At 45.8% G+C, this 23,899-nt stretch overlaps 1 protein-coding gene across 1 annotated transcript in view; it reads right to left on the reverse strand.

The window, feature by feature from the left end:
• Positions 1-23,899, reverse strand: part of Ncald (neurocalcin delta) — a 396,699-nt gene that overhangs the window by 249,150 nt on the left and 123,650 nt on the right. Inside the window, 1 exon segment of the mRNA XM_028857190.2 lies at positions 9,926-9,982. The gene's annotated coding sequence lies outside the window, so the exon portion shown is untranslated.

Consider the following 23,899-nt stretch of genomic DNA (forward strand, 5'->3'; position numbering starts at 1 on the left):
GACACAGTTTCCCATGTCAGTGACAGCTCAAGTATCCCATGCACTGGGAGACTGGAAACATCTCCTGGACACCAGCCCTCTTAGTGACCCATGATGACAAAAGTCATCAGTCAGACCCAGGAGCAAGGACCTTAGAGTACTGTGTATTCAAAGGCCCACCCGAAGACTATCTACTGTGCTAGGGTGTTAAAAAACTCTCTAAACAAGGTTACCCCTGTGTTCCCCTTAGTCCTTCACTGTCATTCAACCCCAGTCTCAACTAGGGAGGACATTCTCAGAGCAGACACCCAGCTCTGCCTTCCCTCGTTATTATGAAGTCCCTCAAAACTAATTAAGGACACTAATCAAGCACCAGAGACCAAGTCTAGTGGGGCCAGTGTGACGTGGCTCCTGCTTCTCTACAAGTGAAGAAAAGGTCATCACGTGGACACTTTGGTTTTTTATTTTAAACATGTTGACAAATTCCATGTCACTTCTTCTGTCTGTGGTAAAATTGAATTCCCCTTCTTTTGAATATAGTTGCCTTTAGTAACTTATGTCAAGAAAAAATCAAATGTAGTAGGAACTGTGGTGTTAATTTACCGATTTGGATTAAAATAGCTATAGAACATTCTCTCTCTCTCTCTCTCTCTCTCTCTCTCTCTCTCTCTCTCTCTCTCTCCCCTAACCCTCACTCTCCCTTCACTTTTGCAAGAACAACCAAGCTGTATGAAAGCCAAGAAGCCGTGGACAGGTCTACACAGAGAGGAACCAATGTTCCCATGACCTTTGGCCTAAAGACCTCTGACCCTGACCTTCAAACACTCAGCTGACAGCCAGGACAGACTTGCCGTCGAGGTGGGCATGCCATCTAGGAAGTGGATCCTACAGCTTCCAGATGAGGCTGTGTGGAACAGAGCTGGCCTTCCCATCGGGACCAGTATGGATTAGAGATGGTAAGATACATAAGCGATGTTTGTGCAAGCTGGCGATGCGGCAGTAGCTAACCCCAGCGCGGTGGTGTTAGGTGGCCCTTATCCAGAGAATGTGCAATGAGGCAGATTCTATAGCTTTTGTCCTTTTCAAAGCACAAGGATTCTAAATATAACCCCCCAAAGCAACTGTAACCTTTTACCACTTGAGCCCCCTTTGATTTTGAAAGCTAGAAAAATCAAAGAGGAAAAGAGATAAAGATAAGGTCACTGGGAATGGAGAATAGGATTAATAGACACCCCAAGCCCTACCCCTTCTCTTTAGGACCCCTGGGACATTTCCTTCTTCCCAAGCTGTTTGTTTTTGCTGGCAAGAGTATTTGTACTCAATATTTATCCCTAGAAACACCATGAGGTCAGATTCTGAAAGCACCCATTCACTAGTATTCAAGGGGTGGAGGCGAAAACCCGGCGGCTTCCCTGGCTCTTTCCTCTCAAAACGATTTTGCACAGGCCTGTGGCATGAATCTCTCATCTACCTCTTGTGAGGGAGAGGCCCGCCCTCCCTTTTGCTGGCTGAACTACGTCTGGTTTCTGTTGCTCATCTTTTACAGCGCCATGCTTTCGCCGTACCTGTTGCATTGCTTCCAAACGACCTTGCTCCCACCTCTGAGTCACGCCACACAAGCCCCTCCCTGCCTGCTTCCTTCACCAGTTAGCTTTCTCACAAATTCCTGTTCAAGCCCAATTGTGATTTTTAGAAACAAAAAGCAGAAACTAAACCCTGGCCACTGTAACTGGCAGCAGTTCCAATCCCCATTTAAACTCTGTGACTTTGGTAATAGTCCACTCAGCGGATTCATACACACAATTGTTGTAGGTCCTTGAAGGACAGAGCCAGACCCTCCTGCCTTTCACCTTCTCCCACCCCTCCAAACTCACCAACAACCCAGCTCAGTATGGAGACTGGACTTTATGCTAAATGATTGCTGTTGGATTAAATCAGCTAAATAATTGTGGCATATTCTAACAGAGAGTCTTCAGGGAGTATTTTTATTTTAACAACTGCCTGATCTTGAGAACAGACTCTAATTGGACAGTTTTGAACAGAGCTAGACACTTGGATTTAGTGTGGGGCAGAGGCGAGAGCCACTCCACACTCTGAGGTTCTGTTAGACACGCCCAGAGACATCATAATAGAACAGATCTTAACGTTTCCCAGCACTGAACATTACCTGTGTTAACTGTGCACAAGGAAAGGCATAGAGAACATTTGGTATAAACCTCCCTTTTATGGACGAAGACAGTAAAACACAGGCCCAGTAACGAGCCCATAGGAGCTGGTTATCAAGAGAAATGGCCTTGACCTCAGGCCTCCTGCCACCTACCCCAACATTCTTCCCCTGCAGAAAATCAGGTGAGTGTGGCTTGCCTCAGTCAGTGCCCCTCACCGAAGAGCAGGATTTAGCAGCATTTTAGACAGAGCACTGAATGATGTTTCCAACATCAGCTTTTACAGTGAAGAGTCACCTTGCCAGACATTTTTTTCTCAAGCAAAACCAAAACCAAAAAGAAACAAGATGTCTATTTGTTTTTCTGATGGAGAAAAAAGTGTCCCTATATCTGACTTGCAAGCAAATTTTGCCAAAGAAAAGGGATTCTTCTATAAGTGTTGCATCACATGATGTCCACACTGAAAACCATGAACCAGTCAAGCAGCAACACACAAGACGGAAGCCGACAAAGCATTAGAAGCAGAGAACCCAAGCAGGATGCACACATTTACTCAAGAAATTGCTTCTTAAAAAGCAATTTAAGTCACTGGCCCTTTTCTTGGGCACCTTGTCGGCATCCCATCAAGTCCTTTTCCACTGGACGTACAGCCCAGATTCTAAGACATCCTTCCACTGACCTTGCCAAAGCATCCTTTTCTTCTAAGAAGTAATGAAGGCCGGACCGTGGCACAGATCAAGAGCTCACAGGCAAGCTGCATAAGCGGCATCAAAAAATCCCCTAAACAATGATTTAATTAAAAAGAAACCCTAAGAAATGGGCAATCCCTATGATTTTCAAGTTCTATTTTGACAAAAAGAAGTATAAAATGGCTATATATGTATAGTGTGTATGTAACATACGGTGTATACCTGTGTAGATGGGGGAATGTTTAAAGGGTGAGGGTTCCATATGTGTAGTCTCTATACCTATTCAGCCAACCACAAACCGAAAACACTCCTCCCAAACTGCATCTCTGTTGAACATGCAGACTTTCTCCCTTTCCATTGCCCCTCGAACAGCATAACAATAATTCACATTGCATTAGGTGCAGAAGTAACCCAGAGAGGATTTACGCATGCAGAAGCATATGCACAGCTGTAGGTAAACACTACACCATCTCGTATCAGAGGCTTGAGCAGTCAAGGATTTTGCTATCTGAAGGAGGTCCTAGAACTAATTCGTCTGGATTCTGAGGGCTGACTGTACATCCAAACTGCAGGGTACAAGAGTTTAAAACCTAGACGTTAGAACCAGACAGTCTCTGTCCCTCACTGTATGACATTATGACAGTGTCTTAAAACATTTCAGGTCAGTTTCTCCATCTAGAGCAAGGACACGATGATGTTAAACCATAGAGCTGTGGGGCTTGGAGGACGGAAATGGTGCAGAGTGTGGGGTGGTGCCCAGCCTGTGGAGGACATACCAAAAGTGTCGCTGTTATTAGAGTTAGCTGTGACCGAGACTAATGTGTCTCTGACTATGCAGCATCCCCTCTCCTCCTTTTAAGGGAGGCATACCCTTGTTCATCAACTCAGCTTTGGAGTTTGTATTAGTCACTGTTCTGTGGCTGTGATAAAATACCATGACCAAGGCAATGGACAGAAGGAAGGGTTTATTTGGGGTTCACAGTTCCAGAGCAATAGGAGTCTATAATGGCAAGGAATGTCCATGGCAGCAGACAGAGATGTAGTGGCACTAAGGTTGAGCCTATATCTCAAACCACAAACATGAAGCCCAGAGTGACAGACATAGTGCAAGGCTTAGAAACCTCAAAGCCTCTTCTCTAGTGACACACTTCCTCCAGCATGGCCACACCTCCTATGCCTCCACAACAGGACCAAGTGTTCAGATGCCCGAGACCTATGGGGCGCATTGTATTCAACCCCCCACGGGTTTTTTTCTCACTGTGTGAAATGTAAGTATGAGCAAATTCTCCCAGAAGATGTCGTCCCCAGGGGAGGTTCCAGACAGCAAAAAGAGTCATGTTTTGGAGTGGGCTGGAGTGCGTAGGCTTCTGGGAAGATGGCTGAATACCTGGTCTAGATCGCACGCATCAACAAGAAAGCTCTGGGGAAATAAGATAGCGTATGTTCAGAGGCAACTTCAGCATCATTTGACAGAGCGGAAGAGACGTGCTTTTGCAGGACTTTCATTATGCGTTCTGTTAAATACAGCCAACACCGTGGGTGTCTTCTCATTGGTTTGGATAGTGGGGTGTTTATTGTATGTGATGCTATACTGAGACCCTGGTGGGAACCCAGCTTTTATGTGGGCAACATGGCGAAGTACAGAGAGAATGTAATTTGGAGGACATGGGTTCAGATTTATAATATGAACAGATGATTGTGCAGTGGTAAATATTGCTGAACAGGGCACATTAGCTTCAAAGGGAGCTAATGTTCCAGCCCTTTGAAAAGTTTGTATCCAGAGCCCTGGACATGTCTCTTTATTGTAGCATTCATTCATTTAAAGGCAAGCAAGAAACTTGGAGAACGCAAGATGCTCATAGAAGCATGCATCATAACATTAAAAAAAGAAATGGAAACAACCAACCAAATCATAGCCTGTTGATTTAACAGAATGGTCCGACTTTGTTTAACAAAATAATTTTGCAACTTGAAGAGATGTTATGATATAATACTACCCTGTAAAAACTCGGGATACTAATGCTAATTCTGGAGCTCTCCACATTCAGTTTTAAGGACACAGAAAAAAGTCATTGCTCCTGTCTTAGGCTAGGGCCAACAGGATGGCATAGCAGGCTGGGGCACCTGGCGCCAAGCCTGATGACCTGCATGTGCCCCCCCATGGTGGAAGGATTAAAAAGGACTACCGAAAGTTGTCCTCCACACACACACTGTGCCAAGCCATGCCTGCTCCACCCCCAATGCACACAAATAAATGAATAATTAAAATCATGGGCCTACGCTCCACAAGATGAAATACATACGTGGCACTGTAAATCTAGTCAAGAACCCATGGTGAGGGAGCTCAAAGGCCCCAGGAGCGAACCTGTGACTACTGTTCTGCTAACCGGATGGGGTACAAACTGCCCTCAAATTCCTGTCTTCATCAGTGCTGCTCTCAGACCTCATCAGAACAGTTTCCTTGTTCAGTGAATGGTGGTTAGCGCAGAGACTCACAACCGGTCAGAATGAAGAGCCAGAGAAGTGCTCAGCCACGTGGGGCATCTACAGCGGGCTCCTTCTTCCCAAGAGTCAGGAACCACCTCAGAACAGGGGGATGTGAAGACTGTGGGAGCCAGAGGTCGGGGAGGATGAGAGGGGAGCTGTCCTCTGGCCCTGACGTGACCACTGCGGTCATGACCTCTGCAGCTGTGGTCGTCTACACAATGTTGAGTCAGTCAACATCCAGTGTAGAAGGTCTCAGGAACCCTCCCCCAGCTTTACCTGGCAGCTATGGATGGTTGGTGGCTTCTGGGGGAGGAGGAGTCAGCTTTCTTCAAGGGTAGGTCAACCATGCTCCCATGAGTGGACGCCCCCTCACCCCGCAGTCTATGGGCCCAAATGCGAGTCAATGGGTTATTTTGTTTTTAAACAAGAAAAGGACATGACGTTGGGGGTGGGGTAGGATGGTGGGGTTAGATCTACAAGTGGTGACTATATCTCTCTCCACTGACTATCTCCAGGGACCCCCTGGAGAAGATCATAGGGGGTGACTATGATCATAGTACCTTGTACGAAATTCTCAAAGAATTAATAAAAATATTAAAGAAATCTTGGACAATAGCCCCATTGTGGATGTTTCTCTGATTAAGTCGCTTTCTTCTCCTTGTTTTTTTTTAACCCTTTCTCTTCCTCAGATAAAATGACTGTGTCAATCTCACCCTCATGAACCCAGATTTATAACACGTTCAGGTTGCCCATCCAGGTTAGAAAGTGTGACCCGGATCCTTTTTGTTTTCTGGGTTCTAGTGCAGGAAGAATAAGAAAAAGCATTTGCACTTATTTCTCTGGTGTCAAAGCTTTCTAAAGTTCCATAGTCCCAGACAATCAGATTGAGAGGGCTAACAGAACCTTTCACAGCACATTCCTTTAAATATCAGCCGGGCACACCTGGACCAGCAAGACGTGGACCAGGCACAATGCTTTCGTTGAGAGCCTTTGTGAGTCCTGAGCCCTGCACAGCTGGTCCTGGCTCTGAATGTAAGGAATGTGCCGGAAAAGGAGAGAAGCAGAGACTCTCACTCATTCACTTGTCACTCACTCCCTCCACAAGGGAGCACCCATCACCTGCCAGACTCTGTCATGGGTACCAATCACATCACAGCCTCAACTCACAAAGTGCACAGAATAGTTCATTCCTGCCAAGGACTCTGAGAAAGTGCTGGCCAACAAAGAAGGCACAGCTGACCCAGCGAAGGGGGTGGGGTGGGGGGCGCGACTTTCTAGATCAGCTTCAAGTAAAGAGGTGGGAAACAGATGAAGATTTAGGCCCTGTTGAGATTCTCCTTATATATATTTTATATGCGTGCATGCATGCGTGCAGTTTGAATATGTGTATGCATGTGTGTGTGTGTGTGTGTGTGTGTGTGTGTGTGTGTGTGTATGCATGTGGGTACTGTGGGTGTTGTTTCAGGGTTTCTCACTGAGATCTGCCGCTCACTGATTCTGCTAGGTTGGCTGGTCAGTGAGTTCCAGGAATCCTTTTAACTAGAAGTACAGGTACGCATCACCATGTCTAGCTATTTTTTTTTTTTAATTTTTAAACACAATTCTTTATTGATTCTTTGGGAATTCCTAGTCCCTTCGTATCTACCCTTCACCCCTGCAGTATGCCCCCCAATCCCCCCAAATTAATTAAAAACAAAATAAACAAACAAACAAAACTTCATTCCTCCATCTTCCCAACATCTCTTCATTCATCCTAGCGGCATCAGGAGCTGTGGTGTGTCACTCAGTTTACCCTTCTGTCCAATCAGCCCCACCCACAAATGTTCACTGCAATGAGTCATTGGTATGGTTCAAGGTCTCTGACATACCATCTGGCTTTTTAAGCGTATTCTGGGTATTGAACTCAGGTCCTCAAGCTTTTGTGACAAGTACTTTATTAACTGAGCAGTCTGTCCAGATGTCAATGTTCTTGTTTCCGATCCATATTCTCTTAGACATCATGGCTCTGGGGTAAGCAACATTTCTTAACAGAGCAGCCAGCAACCATCTCGTCAGATAATACAAGGATGAAACACAGAAGACAGCAGACACACCAGCACCCCATGGCCGCCTACCACAGACAATGCTAATCTTACCTTTTTGATTATTTCTCGCTTAACAACAGTACTTCCTTCTGCCACCTAGCTTGGCTTTACTTTAGATCCTTGCAGGGCAGTGGTGGAAAACAGCGTGATTTGGAGCTTAGGCAGAAAGGAAGACATGCTTTGTGATTTTTTGAGAATGGAAAGGACAAGATGAGTCATCTTTGAGGGGCATAGAATGGCTAGCATCCTATTTTTATATAAAATATCCATCTCCTCAAATTCTCCTGAGCCCTGCCCTAGCCTAAGACAGCAAGTTGGAGAAGCTGAGTGTTGACAGTCCTGTCACAGACAAGCACCATGTCACCGTGGGCTCTCCACCTCTCACAGAGACACCCCCAATCTGCTCACAACTATGAGCCCCTTTTGTGTCCCATTATATTGGACTTGAAAGGAAAAGCCAGCCTTGACCTATCCAAAGGCAACCCTGGTGATACAAAAACACTGGCCTTGAAACTCTCTGCATAAGGTTTCAGAAAAACAGAAACCAATTCTGCAGGACCTCAGCTGTCTGTGTGTCTGAGTTCCCTTATCAGGCGGGGAGGAGCCCTGGAGCTTTGGGAGGGCTAAAGGAGGCACAGATTCCTGATGCCAACAGAGACAAGTAAGCAAGGCAGGACCTCAAGGAGACACGGCCATGGAGCACAGACAGAAGCATGTGAAGAGAAGGTGGCTGTGAGGAGAGGATACAGGCAGCAAGCAAACAGGAAAACGGAACACGCCTGCAGGATTTTGCACAGGGGCTCTGTGGCTGAGGCAGGAGCCCTGGGAAGCCCAGAACCATTCCATACACCACTCAACACCAATCGAATGTAGAGGAGGTCTCTCGAGAAGGCCAATCTGTTTAAAAAGTCATCAACAACATGTCTCATGGAGACTCGCCATGACATTTGTCAGCAGGGCCAGCACTGCTCTGTTTCCGTTCAAGTACTGGACTGGATCCCAATTTCTTGGGTTGAGAACTTGCTAAAGTAGCTGGCTTATGAGTCATGTTATAGGCAAAGTTCTTATTAAAGCCCCACATGGCAATATGCCCACATGATGAAAACCACTAAGAACTGAGCCATAGGAGCAGTGAGTGTGGCCAGGGCCCGTCCTTCACTGGAGCAGGATGGACAGGCAGACATGATGGCTGGTTCTAATCCAGTGAGTAAGGGGCTCATTCTTAGGCCTTTCCACCCTTCCCACTTCCTCCTTCCCCTTCTTGCCCTGACCACATGCAGTTAAGTTCCCTTAAGTGGAAGTGTAATCATTTTTTAAGGTCAAGTGAAATTATGAATTTCCATTATTAAAATTACTGGAAAGTTAGAATTTGGGGCTGCCAAGATGGCTTATTGGATAAAGACACTTATCAGCAAGCCTGATGAATTAAGTTCAATCCCCAGAACTCACTGTAGCACACACACACACACACACACACACACACACACACACAACACACACAAACACACATAAACACACACACATAAACACACACACACATAAACACACACACACATAAACACACACACACACACACACACACACGAGTGCACCAAATGAATGTAATTTTTAAAGCTAAAATTATATTATTCACAAACACTGAAATGTTAAAATATCTTAAGAAATACTAAATACATAGACAACCGGTATATGATGTATCAACAATTGAAAAACAAGACCAATGAGACTGTCCTTGCCTTTTGTGACACACAGTAAAGACGTCAACTGTACTGATCCATGCCATAATAGCACAAATGGCTCACACATCAACCCGACCAGCCAGGGAGACTTGAACATGGACATTAGCGTCTGTGTCTAGGTCATAAGCAGGGGTAAAAATAGATGGGAGGGAGGGTAAATGAGTCAATACACAGAAGACACTCAGAGAAGCTCAGGGGAAGGGTCACTACATGCGTGACCCCAGGGTGGCATACTTACCACTCCCGTCTTGGGAGCTAGGCGGCACACAGCCTCTACCCAAGCCTACCATACAACAGCCATTTCCTTGTGTTTACTGTCCCATCATTGCTGAGCTTCTCTCTGAGTACTAAGTGACGTGTCTGCCAAGTAATTTTCAAAGCTTTTCTAGCCTAATCATCAAGACAGCCCTATGAGGTGACATCTTCTTACCCCCACCGTGATAGAATGGAAGAACTGAGGCAGAGAGGGAGTTCTGTCAGCACAGAGCCTGCTCACAAGCACCGGAACCTGAGCTCAGTGTCCATGTGGAAAGCTGCATGGGGGACAATGCTTGTAATTCCAGTGCTGGGAGGTGGACACAGCAGGACCCCGGGCCTTGCTGGCAAATTGGCTAGCCTAACTGGGGACCCCAAATTCCTGTTAGAGGCTGTGCCCCCAAAACACAAGGTGGATGGCTCCTGAGGAACAGCAGCTGAAGCTGCCCTCCGTCCTCCACAGGCACACGAGCGAGCGCTCACACACAGAAATAGATAAGTTAGGTGCGGAAAGCGTGAGAACTTACCAACGATCGTCCAAGGTGGCTTTACTCTTCGGCTCAGGCTCTTGCTAGCCCCTCCACCTACGGTTGACAACAGGGGCAATGGGAAAATTCATCTTTAGATTAATGAAGTGAGATCATCTATAAGTGCATTCTACAACAAACCACCCCTTTGCTTCAAGAATACACGAGCCCCAGCCGGGCGATGGTGGTGCACACCTTTAGTCCCAGCACTGGGGAGGCAGAGCCAGGTGGATCTCTGTGAGTTCAAGGCCAGCCTGGTCTACAAAGTGGGTCCCAGGACAGCCAGGGCTACCCAGAGAAACTGAGCCTCAAAAAAACAAAATAATAATAATAATAATAATAATAATAATAGAACACATGACCCATGTGCATTACCCCAACATTTTCCCTGATGCAGCAAGTATTTGGAATGCCACACCCCTAAACTAGCAAGGTTTATCTCTAGTCCCCCATCAGTAAAGACCTTTGTGTGACCGCACCTCCTAGTGACAGAACCTGCTGTTAGTTAAATAAGTAAACATTGATTAGGGATAGAAAGGACAGCGCAAAGTTAACTGCTAATTGGCTAATGAGCCAGTGTCCCTAGGAAGAGCATCATCAACCAGCAGGGACCAGGACTTCCATCTGCAGCCTTCGGATCATTATTTGATGTCTAAGGAGTAATAGTCTTTGCTGAAACGACTTTTTTAAGCCAGGAAGTTCCATGGTGGGAAGCAAGCAGAGAAGGATGACTCCGACCCAGAACTGGGAAGGGTTAAGCCAACTCTGAAACCCCCTCTCCTCTTAGTCCCAGGGCCAGCCCTGCCTCTTTAGGACGGAAGACGGCTGTGTGTTTGAGGCATTTTGCATCTCCTAAGCAAGAGGATGCAAACTTGAGGCAGGACAACAGAACACATGCTGGAATCAAGCTGGTTGGAAGCCTTGGTTCTACCACTGACCGTTGGTAAATTACCCAAACCCTTTACGTCCTCCAAGCGTGTTTTCTCATTTACACAATTAGGACATGAATAGCATCTTCCTTGTAAGATTGATGTAGACAGTAAATGTATACCACCTCCCAAGAACTCCAAAACAAAAGGCTCAGGACTGATTGGAAGCAGCGACAGGGACGTGGACACTGGTGTAGTGCTGTGCTCTTCGAAGCAGCTGCTTCAGGACTGTCTCTAAAAGTGCTTCTTCCCCAAAGCTTCCTTTGTCTCAGACGTGCTCAGAACTTCTCTGGAATTGCCCTCAGCACGAAAATCCTTGCTGCTTCCTTTCCTGAACGATCATTTGGAGCCAACTGTGGTACTGAGAAGTGCTTCCTTTTGGCCACACATGAGGAATGAAGGCCCCAGTCTGTCTCCAGCTCTATTACTTCTCACCTACTGTTTCTCTGTCTTCTGCATTCAGAACCCCATTGCTCCTTGGCTCAGCAGCACCACTCTGGCTCCCAGAGCCACCCAAGGCCCCTGCTCCCGATGGAATGTCAGAGCCTGGTTTCCATGATCCATACAGAAATAATCCCATGTATCTGCCAAGCCCCAGCTTGCACATCAACACTGCCACGAATCTCCTCTGGCACTGAGCTGTTCAGTGATTAAGAACACAGATGTGGGCGTCCAGACTCCACAGGACAGGGCTGAAGAGAAGCAGGAAAGTTCCTCAGCGGCCTCATTGCCTGACTCCAGAGCCTTCTCTGCCATGAGTCACCAGCTTAGTGACCCCAGGGCAGCTACCTCGTATTCCTAGGTCTCAGTTCCCTCTGTAGGTAACAGCTACTTCCAAGATTTATTTTTCAGATTAGGAAAAGCACTAGGGGAGCGCCCTATAAATGTTTGTCTAATGAAGTCCAAGGCCTTCACATCTTGGCAGGGTGACCAGGAATGCTTCTTCAACCGTTTTGCATCTCAATTTCTTTACTTTAAAATGACAGTAAGAAAAATATCACCTACTTCCTATTGTTGAAATTAAATAAAATAATGTATGTAATTTACTTAGTGTATAATATGTATGGAAACATATAGAATTTCAACAAAATGATATGCCTAGTCTGATATGGTGGTGCACCTGTAATCCTAGAATTCAGAAGGTGGAAGCCGAAGGGAGCATGAGTCCAAGGCTGGCCTCAGCTACACAGCAAACTCAAAGCCAGTATGAGCTAAATGTGACTCTGTCTCAAAAAATAACACAAGAAAAACAAAAACAAACAAACAAAATGGCATGTTAAAAAAATAAAAACAAGGGAAAACCTTTTCTTAACTCTATTACAACACATACTGAATTATGTATGCTAGCTTAACCTGGGAGTTCCCTGGAGAGACGCTGGAGAGTTAACTCTTCTACCTTCACAGCAAAGCAAATCCAGCTTACGAGCAGCATGGGAAAGGGGACCTGGAACTCAAGCCAAAGCCACAGCTTGTAAAAGCATGACTCATAATACAGACAACTGCACAAACCAGGACATGTGAGATGAACTAAGTCCAGAGCCATAACACCAGCTCACTCAGGCTTGTTGGGTCTCAGTGTGACTGCAGTAAAACCCCACGGCAGCTCTGCAGTTACATATCCAAACACCAGACCTCTGACTGTTCCAGAAACTTCCCAGTCCACAGACTCTGACCAGTCTTCAGTCTAAACATTGCCCATGTTCTTCCTAACTCCACAACATTCCAGGACATGCATCCTCTCTTGCTGCAGCCCATTAATAAGCCCAGCTTTGTCTATGATGGTGTGTTTCCCATAGTCTTTCTTGGTGGGACTTAACACATTGTAAATGCCAAGGGTTTGATACAGTCCCGGATATTAGGTAGCTATGCAGTAAATTGTACCTTGAATTAAGATTGGAGTATAAGAATTTTATAAAACATGCAAATTCTAAAAAGAGCCATTTTAAAAAAAAGTATCAGCGGCTTCATCAGCAAACGAGGAGGACTATGTCCATGGTTTTCCAAGCCGTACACCTCACAGAGCTGTATGAACTGGAAATAAATAATAACGAATGCAATTAAAAGCCTGATTGGCCCTATACATTTATAGCTCACAAGCTCGATGCTTGCCATCCAGGAAATCACAAGCTAACCAAGGACACAGTGTGAGACCATCGAGGTGGCCCGTTTGTCCTTCCTACAGCACCTTGCGCTGGGTCTTGCCCACAGCATTTGCAAACAGACACTTCTGGTGGTTACAGACAGAGGACTTTATTATGTCAACTGTGACCATAAACTGGATGAGCGTTTCTAACAAGAGACCTGGCCTGATCCATGTGAGGGTGCAGGAAGTCCATTGGTGGCAGTTACAGGGGATGCTGTGAGCAGGCAGGCTGGCTAGAGGTAGCTCTAGAGCTCCGGCCAGGGGAAGGGCTCTGGCCACAGAGCTAATGTGCGAAAGGAAATGGAATCCTCTGAAGAACTAAGTATGGTGACCAGCTGACTCTGAGGGAACGCGAAAGGCAGCAGAACTGGAGCTGTGCTGTTTGCTGCCTCCTGACAGGAACCATCTTGAAATCAAGTAAAAAGCGCTGAGAAGGTCAGTGACCTTCTACACATTGGAGCCATCGCCCACAGCCACAGGGTTCAGACTCTTACCGTGGGTCACAGACAGCTAGCATGGCGTAGCATCAGCTGCCCCTGCCTGCTTCAGGCAGGTCAAATCAAGCCAACAGCAAAGGTCATAGCATTTACTGAGAGTGAGGAACTGTGAGCCACGGATTCGTTCTAGCTACTTGGAAAGCAGTGACAGGTTTTTTTTGTAAAGCATGCTAGACAAATTTATTTTTAGCTTTGTTTAAAATTTCAATTGAATTCGTTCAAGCAATGAGAGTCGAAGCCCCTTGACCTCTGCTTGGGCTGGCTGACCACTCGAGTGGATCGCTCACGAGCTCATGACCATTTTCTAACCTTTTTACTTGGTATTTCCTTCAGGCAACATGGCTGGAGACAAAGACAGGCCAGGCACCCTTTCTGGGCTGAGGAACAACAAAAGCAAACTTTGGCCTAATAAGAGTCTACATGAACGTACAACCTAAAGACCAGCATTTTAACAAGCATCGTTTTTGTCTTCAGGAACTTTACATAAAGGTAGCTTTGCGTAGGCATCTGTCACTAACGTGGGAAGGGAACATCAGGTTATGTAGAACAAACAAACAAACCACAATAAATGGAGGCTGGCAGGCAGCCACATCAGCACCTGGAGAGCGCTGATGTCAAGGTTCCTCAGAGGTCATCAACCAGGAAAAGAAAAATCTGACGCGAATTCCTCTTCCTGGGGCTGTGCCGCCCTGTGTCACTCACTGAACGCTTGGCTGAAGAAGAAACCTTCAGGTCCCTCTCCTAAACCACCATCCAACCCCTTCTGTTTCTCCAAGGCTCACGCCAGGTCTGCAGCGATCCTGCGGCAAGGTTCTCTGGGAGACGCCGAGGCATTGAAGTTCACTCTGCTAAGAATGATATGTGACGCTGGTTACCACTCGGAAAGGTCAGGAGCCACGACAAAACCCAGTATCAGAGCTTTATTAGGAGGAGGGGGCAGAAGAACCAGGCCTGGGGGAGACGCACATACAGAGAGCAGAGAGCCAGAGACAGAGAAGAGATAGTGTGTGTGTGGGGGGGGGGACAGAGAGAACAGAACAGAGAAGGGAGGAGGGGGTCTGTGTCCGGCTTTTTAAGGAGCAGGTGGATTTAAGGAGCTACACCACACATGTGCAGGTTGCATGACCACACCGAGCTCACGTAATCACCGGTGTGCACTGATGACGTAAGACGCAAGACTCCTTGCCTAGCTCCTGAACTGCATGTGCAGTCATGCAGCTGGAGCGTGGCAGAATCCCAACATGCTCCATGTGTGTTTTCAAATAACCTGCAACTAGGGTAAGAGCGAGCACAAATCTTCTTTACCCAGAAATGGGTCTTTCCATGGCTGAAGCATTTGGGTCTATTTTCATTAAATATTTCATGCACAAATAACCAAAGGCCGGGCGGTGGTGGCGCACGCCTTTAATCCCAGCACTCGGGAGGCAGAGCCAGGTGGATCTCTGTGAGTTCGAGGCCAGCCTGGGCTACCAAGTGAGTTCCAGGAAAGGCGCAAAGCTACGCAGAGAAACCCTGTCTTGAAAAACCAAAAAAAAAAAAAAAAAAAAACCAATGGACAGCTGGAAATGATTATTTAGTAATTACATTTAGCTCTAACAGAAGCTGCCCATCAAGACAATGACAGCACACTGGCCGCGGTGGCCATTTGAACTCTGAAAGTGCCAGTTGGGGCCACTGCTGGACCCCCTTCTTCAGGGGCCTTACAGGTTCCTTCGGCCTCTGTATTGCTAAAGGATGCCCTCAACATACCGAGAGCGAAGGATGCCCTCAACATACGAGAGGCGAAGGATGCCCTCAACATACCGAGAGGCGAAGGATGCCCTCAACATACCGAGAGGCGAAGGATGCCCTCAACATACCGAGAGGCGAAGGATGCCCTCAACATACCGAGAGGCGAAGGATGCCCTCAACATACCGAGAGGCGAAGGATGCCCTCAACATACCGAGAGGCGAAGGATGCCTCAACATACGAGAGGAAGATCCTCAACATACCGAGAGGCGAAGGATGCCCTCAACATACCGAGAGGCGAAGCAACTCGGAAACATAGGGTTTTTATGAACTACAGCCTCAACAGGTTAGGAGAAGAGGACTTGGTTTTCAAACTGTAAAACTGCTCTTCAAAGAGTAGATTTGCTTATTAGTTTACTATATCCAGTTTGCATTTCCTCCAAACCTAAAGCTACAATAATCTGGGCCAGGAGAAATGCTGAGTTACCAAGGGCCAGTTAGCTGGCATTTGGGGCGTGTTCTGTTACAATGGGCCAGTCAGCTGGCCTTCTGCACACCCCTCAGGTCGCCCTCCCTGACTGGTGCCATTCACACTCCCATGTCCTCTCCTCTTGACTTTCGTCAATGGAAAAACCACTCACAGGTGGGAAGAAGGCTGTTCCTTCGCTCTCCTTACATTGAAGGGTCTGGTAACAGCCAAGTCCCCTCCCCGACGTGGCTTTGGCCCAGTGATCTTTGCTTGGGGTTACAACCCTTATTAGACACCCTTATTTGTTCTTTCACCCCTTTGAACCAAGATGAGGATGGCTTCCCACTCCTGCTGATTTCTGGTTGGATCCTCCCCCGCTGCCCCCCACCGCCCACCTCTATTTCCAGGACCCTGCCCACAGGTCTGAGGTAGTCCTTTCATTGAACTTTCTTCATTCAATTCATTCAAACCCTGGGAAGGAGTCTCCATCCTGCCAAGGTCCCAGTGCAATCACTTTCAAGCTGAACGCAGAAGAGCTTCTCTCCTGGAGAAGCCAAGAGACGAGACCACACATATGGGAGCCATGCGTTCTGGGGTGGGGTGGGGGTGGCCACAAATCGCTACAGATCCTTGTGTTTGGGCAAATCTAATGTATTTAATGTCAAAAATGCAAACACAGATTGATGTTCAACCTTTCAAGTTTCTACTCCTCGTCCACTCATTCCCACTGTTCAAAACCAAAACGCCACAGCCGAAAACACTAGCACCCATCAACAAATGCTGGGAAAGTGGCTTCCAAGAATCGGGGGTCCCCACAACTGAGCGGAGGAATGCTGGCCCATCTGACTTCATTACTTTGCATCGCGAATAAAGAGCAAATTACATTTTCAGAATCTTCCCTTCCAGAATTTAACTTGCTGTTGCTCAGAAGAGGCCATCATTCTTTCAAAACCCAGACCCAAGTAACAAAACAGAAAAGTGAAAAGCAATTGTTTTATGCAAATGTCTCCAGGTTGTCTATTTCATTCTAAAAGCTTGCTATCAATTCCATGACTGCCTGAGGTGAGTGCCTCCTTTATTCAGTCTGGATATCTGTTTATTTAGCTGGACACTGCAGTTTTCATTACATTATTAAACTTCCATCAGAATATTTGTTGAACTTGCCACATGTTGATAAACTGGACTGTTTCCAAGGCTAAATGCAAATGTATTTGCTTCTCCACCCTTCCCTGGGTGTTTATGGCCAGAAGATGAAACAACCCCCCACCCCCACCCTCCAGTGTGATGTCGGGCTTACTAAAATGAATCTGATGCAGGAGATTCAGGTGGAGGAGTTAGAGCCCAGGTCTGTCTTCCTCCACACACCTCCTGATCTCTAAGTGGCTTCTTTTCCTATACACCCATCTGATAACTGCTCTCCTTGGGTAATCAGCTCCCTGCATGGCTTCCTAAGGAGAGTGACCGTTTTTTTTCATTATAGACAGCTCCTGGTTGCCTTAACAACCCCCATCTGTGCCTGAATTCTGTCTCCACCTCTGGAAACAACACTTCCCTCAGTTTTCTCCAGGATGCTCCAGCGTGTGCCGTACGTGCTCCACTAGGTCCCTGATTGATAAGTGCTTAACTTGGGAGAAGAGTGCAAATGCCCCACTCAAAAGGAAGTGGAACTTGTTAAAAGTGCAGAAAAGACCATGCAAGAAATAAAGCTAAGGAGACAGAACAGCTAAATCACAAGTGACATCTAGGATTGAACAGAGAAGGGCATCAATAGGAAATGTGGGGCCATCTGAGCCGCCCGCAGCTTAGTTCTATTATACATGTGTCAGCTTATTAGTTTTGATAATGCATTGTGTTACTTGAGTCACCGACATTAGGGGAGGCTTCGCTGTAAATATAAATTTATTCCAAAATAAAATTTTTCCTTTAAAATTATGCATGTATACACATGCATGTGTCTGCATGTAGGTAAGAATGTGTGAGTTCAGGTGCCCAGAGAGTCCAGCAGAAAGAATCAGATCTTCTAGAGCTGCAGTTATAGGTAGTTGGAAGCTAGCCAGCGTGGGAGCTGGGAACTGAACTCAGACCCTCTGCAAGAACAGTAAGTGCTCTTAACTGCTGAACCTTCTTCCCAGTCCCCCCAAAATGAAATCTTTATTAGGAAAAAGAGGATCCCCAGCCGAGCAGAGCTTGAGCAGTTGATCCTTAATTGGATAGTTTGAAAAATATGGTCCTAGTGAACTTAGAAAATATTAACCCAGGTTGAGATAAAGACGGAAGCAATTATTTATTAATGCTAAATTACTACATAATTACTTGGCTATTTAAAGAAAAGAGCCAATTGAAACTACGTCAAAGTTCACCTTCTCTTCCAGTTAATTAAAATAATCCATCCCTCGACCAGTGGCTGAATTTAGTTTCTTACGGTGAAAAAAAGAAGTAAAACCCTTGAAAAGGAACAGGCAAATGTAGGATGTGACGAAGGGATGGTTGGGTCCTGCTGATTCTCCCTCCCCCTTACATCAGAATGTCTGCAGAGGGCAGGCATCCTTCCGGTCAGGCCAACCAAACCGACTTTCTTCACCCCTTCCCATGCAGGGAGCCTGTTTCTCTGAGTAAACTTTGACCTCCCTGAGGGCAGGTTCGAAAAGTTAGCTCTCTCCTCAGGTTGCTTGCAGCTCTGTTCAATGGACTGAAAATATCTACTTCCCTCTATGCTCGTATTTGTTTCAGATGGATTCTTATGTTCAGCATTTTCTATGACATTCGCGGATATAAGGGGGTAGGCAGAGGTGGGTGTGCAGCCTGGCATTACTTTTACTCTTTCTTTCTTTCTTGAAGACATGGTATGGTGGTTTCCATGAGAATGGCCCCCATAAGTTTCTAGATTTGAATACTTGGTCACCAGAGAGTGGCATTATTGGAAAGGATTAGGAGGTGTGGCTTTGTTGGAAGAAGTATTTCATTGAGGGTGGGCGTTGAGGTTTCAAAACTACTCCAAGTCCAGACACTCTCTCTTCCTGCTTCCTGCAGATCCAGATGTAGAACTCTCAGCTCCTTCTCCAGCGCCATGTCTGCCTGCTTGCCGCCACACTGCCTGCTATGATGACAGTGAACTAAATCTCTGAAACTGTAAACAAGCCCCAGTTAAATGCTTTCCTTCATAAGAGTTGCTGTGGTTATGATGCTTCTTCACAGCAATGGACACTGACTAAGACAGAGTCTCACTGTTTAGCTCTGGTTGGCTTGGAACCCACTATGTAGACTGAGCTGGCCTAGAACTCACAGAGATCTGTCTGCCCCTGCTTCCTGAGAGCTGGCATAAAACACCACCGCATCTGGTTCATTACAGAATTATCCTTTGAGCAGTGTTCTTCCTGTGTACTGGGCACTGCCCTAGCCCGAAGGATACAACAGGAGGCAAAATGACCTGGCTCAGGAGCTGGAAGCAAACTGGAGGCATGGGACGGGAGAGAAATGAGCAGACAATTCTTAATCAAGCTCTGGGTGCTCCCCTCTCCTCCTCCTCATCCCCACTGTGACAGGGCAGCCTGAGACTGAATGGGGGACAGGAAGAGCAGGCCAGAGCTCCAACTCTGCCTCAAGGTAAAATTTGGTTTTAAAAGAGGCATTTCTGAGTCATGAATATGTCACCCCACATTGTGCTGCTCTGAGATATTATTTTGAATTGAAGGCATTAAAAAAGAAGATGCAAAATCACTCTGACCTTCATTCTGCTTCCTTAAAACCAGAATTTCAGTTTTCCACATGTAAGGTATCACTGTATCCCAGCAAGACAGTCGTCATGTCTGCTCAGAGGGGAACACTCGGTTGGGGAGGATGTCAGTACAAGGAACATCTCTCCCAGTTACAGTTCCAGCCCAAGGCCTTGTCCTTGTCACACTTCCCGGCTCATTGGCCTTTGTCAACTTGCTGTGTGAGACTGACTCTTGGTGGGGTCTTCCTCTCTTATTCCTTATCAGGGTCCTGTAAACTTTGCTTAAGTAATGCTAGTGCTTTACACAGGCACAGGGCTGCGTGTTTACGTCAGTGTGATTCTCAAGGCCAGAGCAGGAGTGGGAACTCTGAAAGGGGAGGTGAGGAGGGGCCAGAGGTGCACACTTGTCATCCCAGCCGAAGCTCCGGAGTTTAAGGTCATCCTTGTCTACATGAGTGCTTGGGGTCAGCCTGAGCTATGTGAGATCAAGTCTTAAAAAAGAACACTAACAACAAAGGGAGTGGGGTATGAAGAGTTGGCCTTTCCTACGTACACCTTTCATCTGCCAAGAGCTGGGGTTGAAAACAAACAAACAGAAATCTCTCTCTGCCTCAGGGAGGTTATTACCCCCCTTGTAGTTCAAATACTAATGGTTAAAGTTCTTGGCATGGCCGAGTGTTACATGAATGCCATACAATAGAAATTAATGACTTAAGCAGTCCCTGCCTAACTCTAAGGCAAAAAGCTGGTGGTCCAGGGCCTTTCCATGCAGCAAAAATTTCAAACAATAAGAATTTATAAAACCCAATCCACTCAATAAGTTAGCCAGAAATTAATGGAAATTAGATTAGCATCAAAGAATTGTTTCACTAAAAATAAAAACATAATCTCGCTTCTGTGTGAGAATATGTTACACATTAGCACGAGTAACAAGGGCACAGAAAATGGAACAGTGGTCTGGAAGAGCTTGGATAGTGCGAATACAGCTCAGGTTTCACAACAGCTGTACAGGGGTGAAGACGTTTAGAGATCTAACACAAAATGAACACCGAAGTAAATACTTCATTGTATTGCAGATTTTCATTAAAGCCAATTTCTGATGCTCTTGTCAAAAAAGGGGGGTGAGGATAATAGATTTGTTTATCTGCTTCATGATAGTAACCAGTTTATCATCTACCCCATAATACTGTGTCTTAAACCTCAGATACAGGTATTAAATTTTATCTTCAAAACAGAAACAAAGAACCCCATAAGAAGGGAGAGGTTGCTCTTGGAGAACGTGGATCTGCCTTGTTCTGCATGGTAGGCTCATTTTTGCTCCTGAATAAACAGGATGGTTCAATTGCTTTAACCACTCTCTGAAATGTAAAGAGATTTCTTAGCCAGGGTCATTCACATTTCTGTTTTATTTAGAAAGAAGCTTTCAGATCAGAGATGAAAGAAAAGCTGCTTCCAGCCAATGTGAAGGTACACAAGCCACCAGGCAATTTTCAGCGGAAAGCTTGAGAAAGATTATTCTAGAGAGAAGTTCTGAAAATCACTTTTACTGTCTCAGATAAATACTGTTTCTATTCTTGGCCTCTGAGGTAGAAAATGTTCCTTTTAACAGTTTGCTGTCTCTGTGTCTGGAGAAGTCGATGAGCTTCCAAAGGCTGTCTTTGGATGCCATGGTAACCGCATGATTCCGGTCAAGTCTCTTATGTCTAGGATACAGTTTAAGGAATTTCAGAATGTTACCTGAGAAACTAAGCACTGGGGATACATGCCACTGGCAGGAATAAGCTGGACATGGGGCACACGCACTCTAGGCTCTCAGGTTCCCAGCACCCAAGACCTTTGATAAAATGTGTCGCTATCTCAAAGGACAGGTGGTACAAATCAGTTACAAGATATGCAAGAACTGGGGCTGGAGAGATGGTCCGGGATTAGAGCACTGGTTACTTTTGAAGAGGACCCAGGTTTGGTCCCCAGCATCCACATGGTGGCTCACAAGCATCTAACTCCAGTTGCAGGGGAGCCCACATCCTGTACTGACTTCTGCAGGTACTGCACGAACATGATGCACACACACGCAGGCAATACATACATAAAATACATTTTTAAACAAAGCATTAAAAGAATATATTGGGCCTGAAGAGGTGGCTCAGTGGTTAAAAGCACATACATTCTTCCGAAGGACCTGAGTTAGGTTTCCCACATTCACACTGGCTGTCTGTACTCTGACTCCAAAGGGATTGTCTCTTCTGGTCTGCACAGACACTGTAGTGTGTGTGTGTGTGTGTGTGTGTGTGTGTGTGTGTGTGTGTGTGTGTGTGTAAGTAAGTAAGTAAATTAATTAACAAAATCTTTTAATTAAAAAATTTAAATATAAGATATGAATATGATATCATAGATGTTTAACTTTTTTATATTTGATTTTTGAATTAAATTTTTTTTCTCTAGTTTTTGTTATGACTTCAGGTGTGGAAGTATTTCATGAAGCTTATACAGAGGCATAGTAATAGAACCAAGATGTAGTTCAGGCTACTCATTTGGCCCTGCAAACCCTGAGAAATGAGAGAATTCTTGGTCTGTACAGGAAACATGCCTCTTCCTTTAGTGGTGAGGCAAAGGCCTAGCCAGCATGGACCTCCTGAAGCCTCCTGGGATGGAGCACTCCCCTTCCCTTGAACGTGATTGGGGAGATAATTCAAAGATGAGGCACTCAGATGAGTGTCTAGTGGGTTAATACCACCATAAGATTACCTCACAAACCACACAGAGGCCACCATGTACATGAACAGCTAAGTTATTTTCACATTTATAAAACAATCTTGATCACTGAAACTGGTTGATTTTTCACAAATCCCATGAATGAGACAAACGGTCCCAGCATTTGTCTAGTAATGCCCTAAGAGCATCATGCTGACCCCGGAGCTGAAGGAGGCATGGAAAAGCCACACAGATGGGTGGACAGATGGAGACACACACACACACACACACACACACACACACACACACACACACACACTCCCTTTCTTCTTTGCATAATCCAAGAATCTGACAGAATTTCTGTGGCGTTCCCAGTGCCCAACCCTGCGCTCAATTCAATGTCAATCCTTCCTTCTTTGTTTTCTGCTCCAACACTGAAAACTCCAGAAAAGCCATACACCCTCACAACACCTTGAGGAAGCCTTGAGGAACCACTTGCAAAGTTGACTTGCTAATCAGAGTGTTAAGTTCCTAAGAATGGGGAACATCTCTTAGCTTTGTTAACTGCAAATTATCCCAGCAAGCATAATCATCAATGCAAGGAGTTAATTCCAGAATCAAGGAATGGGAAATGTCGGTGTACACTTGGCAATCATCTTTTAAAACTCTCACACATAGTTTATGTGCAGACAAGCACGTGAGCTGTGTATGTGCATTCACGTGAGCTAAAATAAAGTATTCAAATACAGTAGCCTCAGAATGAGATGCTTCCCATTAACCAGAAGTACTCTGGTTAAGTACAGTAAGGGTATTCTGGGTTCAGAATCATAAAACCCTTGAAACTTATAGCCTGGCATGTTTTCTAACTTAAGACAAACCTTTTTTTGAATTAAGGCAGTACATCGAGATCTCACTAGACTGTATGGGACGGCACCTCTAAGACTTCTCCGAGTAGGAACCAACCTTATCATGCTTGCATTTCTCTTGTGGAAGAAAAAAAAAAAAGAGGATCCCAATGTAGACAAAAAACCAAGCACCAAAGGATCTGCAATGTATGATTCCCCAAAGAACAAAGTGAACATTCCATCAGGCAGTGACCACTGTGAGGTGTGACATTTCCATGAATGGATATCTTTATGGGTGCCCCTGATGGAAACACAGGGACATGACATTGGCATGTTCTTCCCTTAACCCAGCAACAAACCCCCTCAGAGCCGGGTGGGGACCACCATCCTGGCAGTAGACTGTGCCATGGGCTGCCAACCTCATACCAGTTTGGCAGAAACAAACCCAATGTCGCCTGATTCTGCTACGGATGTAATAATATCTGACAAGGGGCTGATTGGACAGCACACGATGCTATTTCCTCTAATTAAGGAACTCTCGAGAAAAGCCCAAAATAGCCACAAAGCACTGTCAGCAAAGCAATCAGTGCTGACAATTATCTGTCAACTTAATCTCCTGGGTGAGCCTTTGTGAGGAGCTGGACTAGCTGCTAGAAATTTACAAATCAGCATTGCAGCAGAAGTCAGGATGACAAGGACACAATGTGGGACCAGAGCCTGCTACTCACCAGTGGTGAGCTTCTTCTCCTCAGGAGAAGGGAACAGCATGTGCATGTGTGTATCACACGTGCATGTATGTGTGTGCGCATGCGCAGCACATGTGGTGTGTGTGTGTGTGTGTGTGTGTGTGTGTGTGTGTGTGTGTGTGCGCGCGCGCACGTTTTAGAAGACTTTGTAGAATAAGCAAATGAAGAATCCTACAGTAGCTTGAAGTCCACTGGCCTGGGATGTTGGCA

Source organism: Peromyscus leucopus, chromosome 20, assembly GCF_004664715.2.
Source record: "Peromyscus leucopus breed LL Stock chromosome 20, UCI_PerLeu_2.1, whole genome shotgun sequence".
Taxonomy (NCBI): domain Eukaryota; kingdom Metazoa; phylum Chordata; class Mammalia; order Rodentia; family Cricetidae; genus Peromyscus; species Peromyscus leucopus.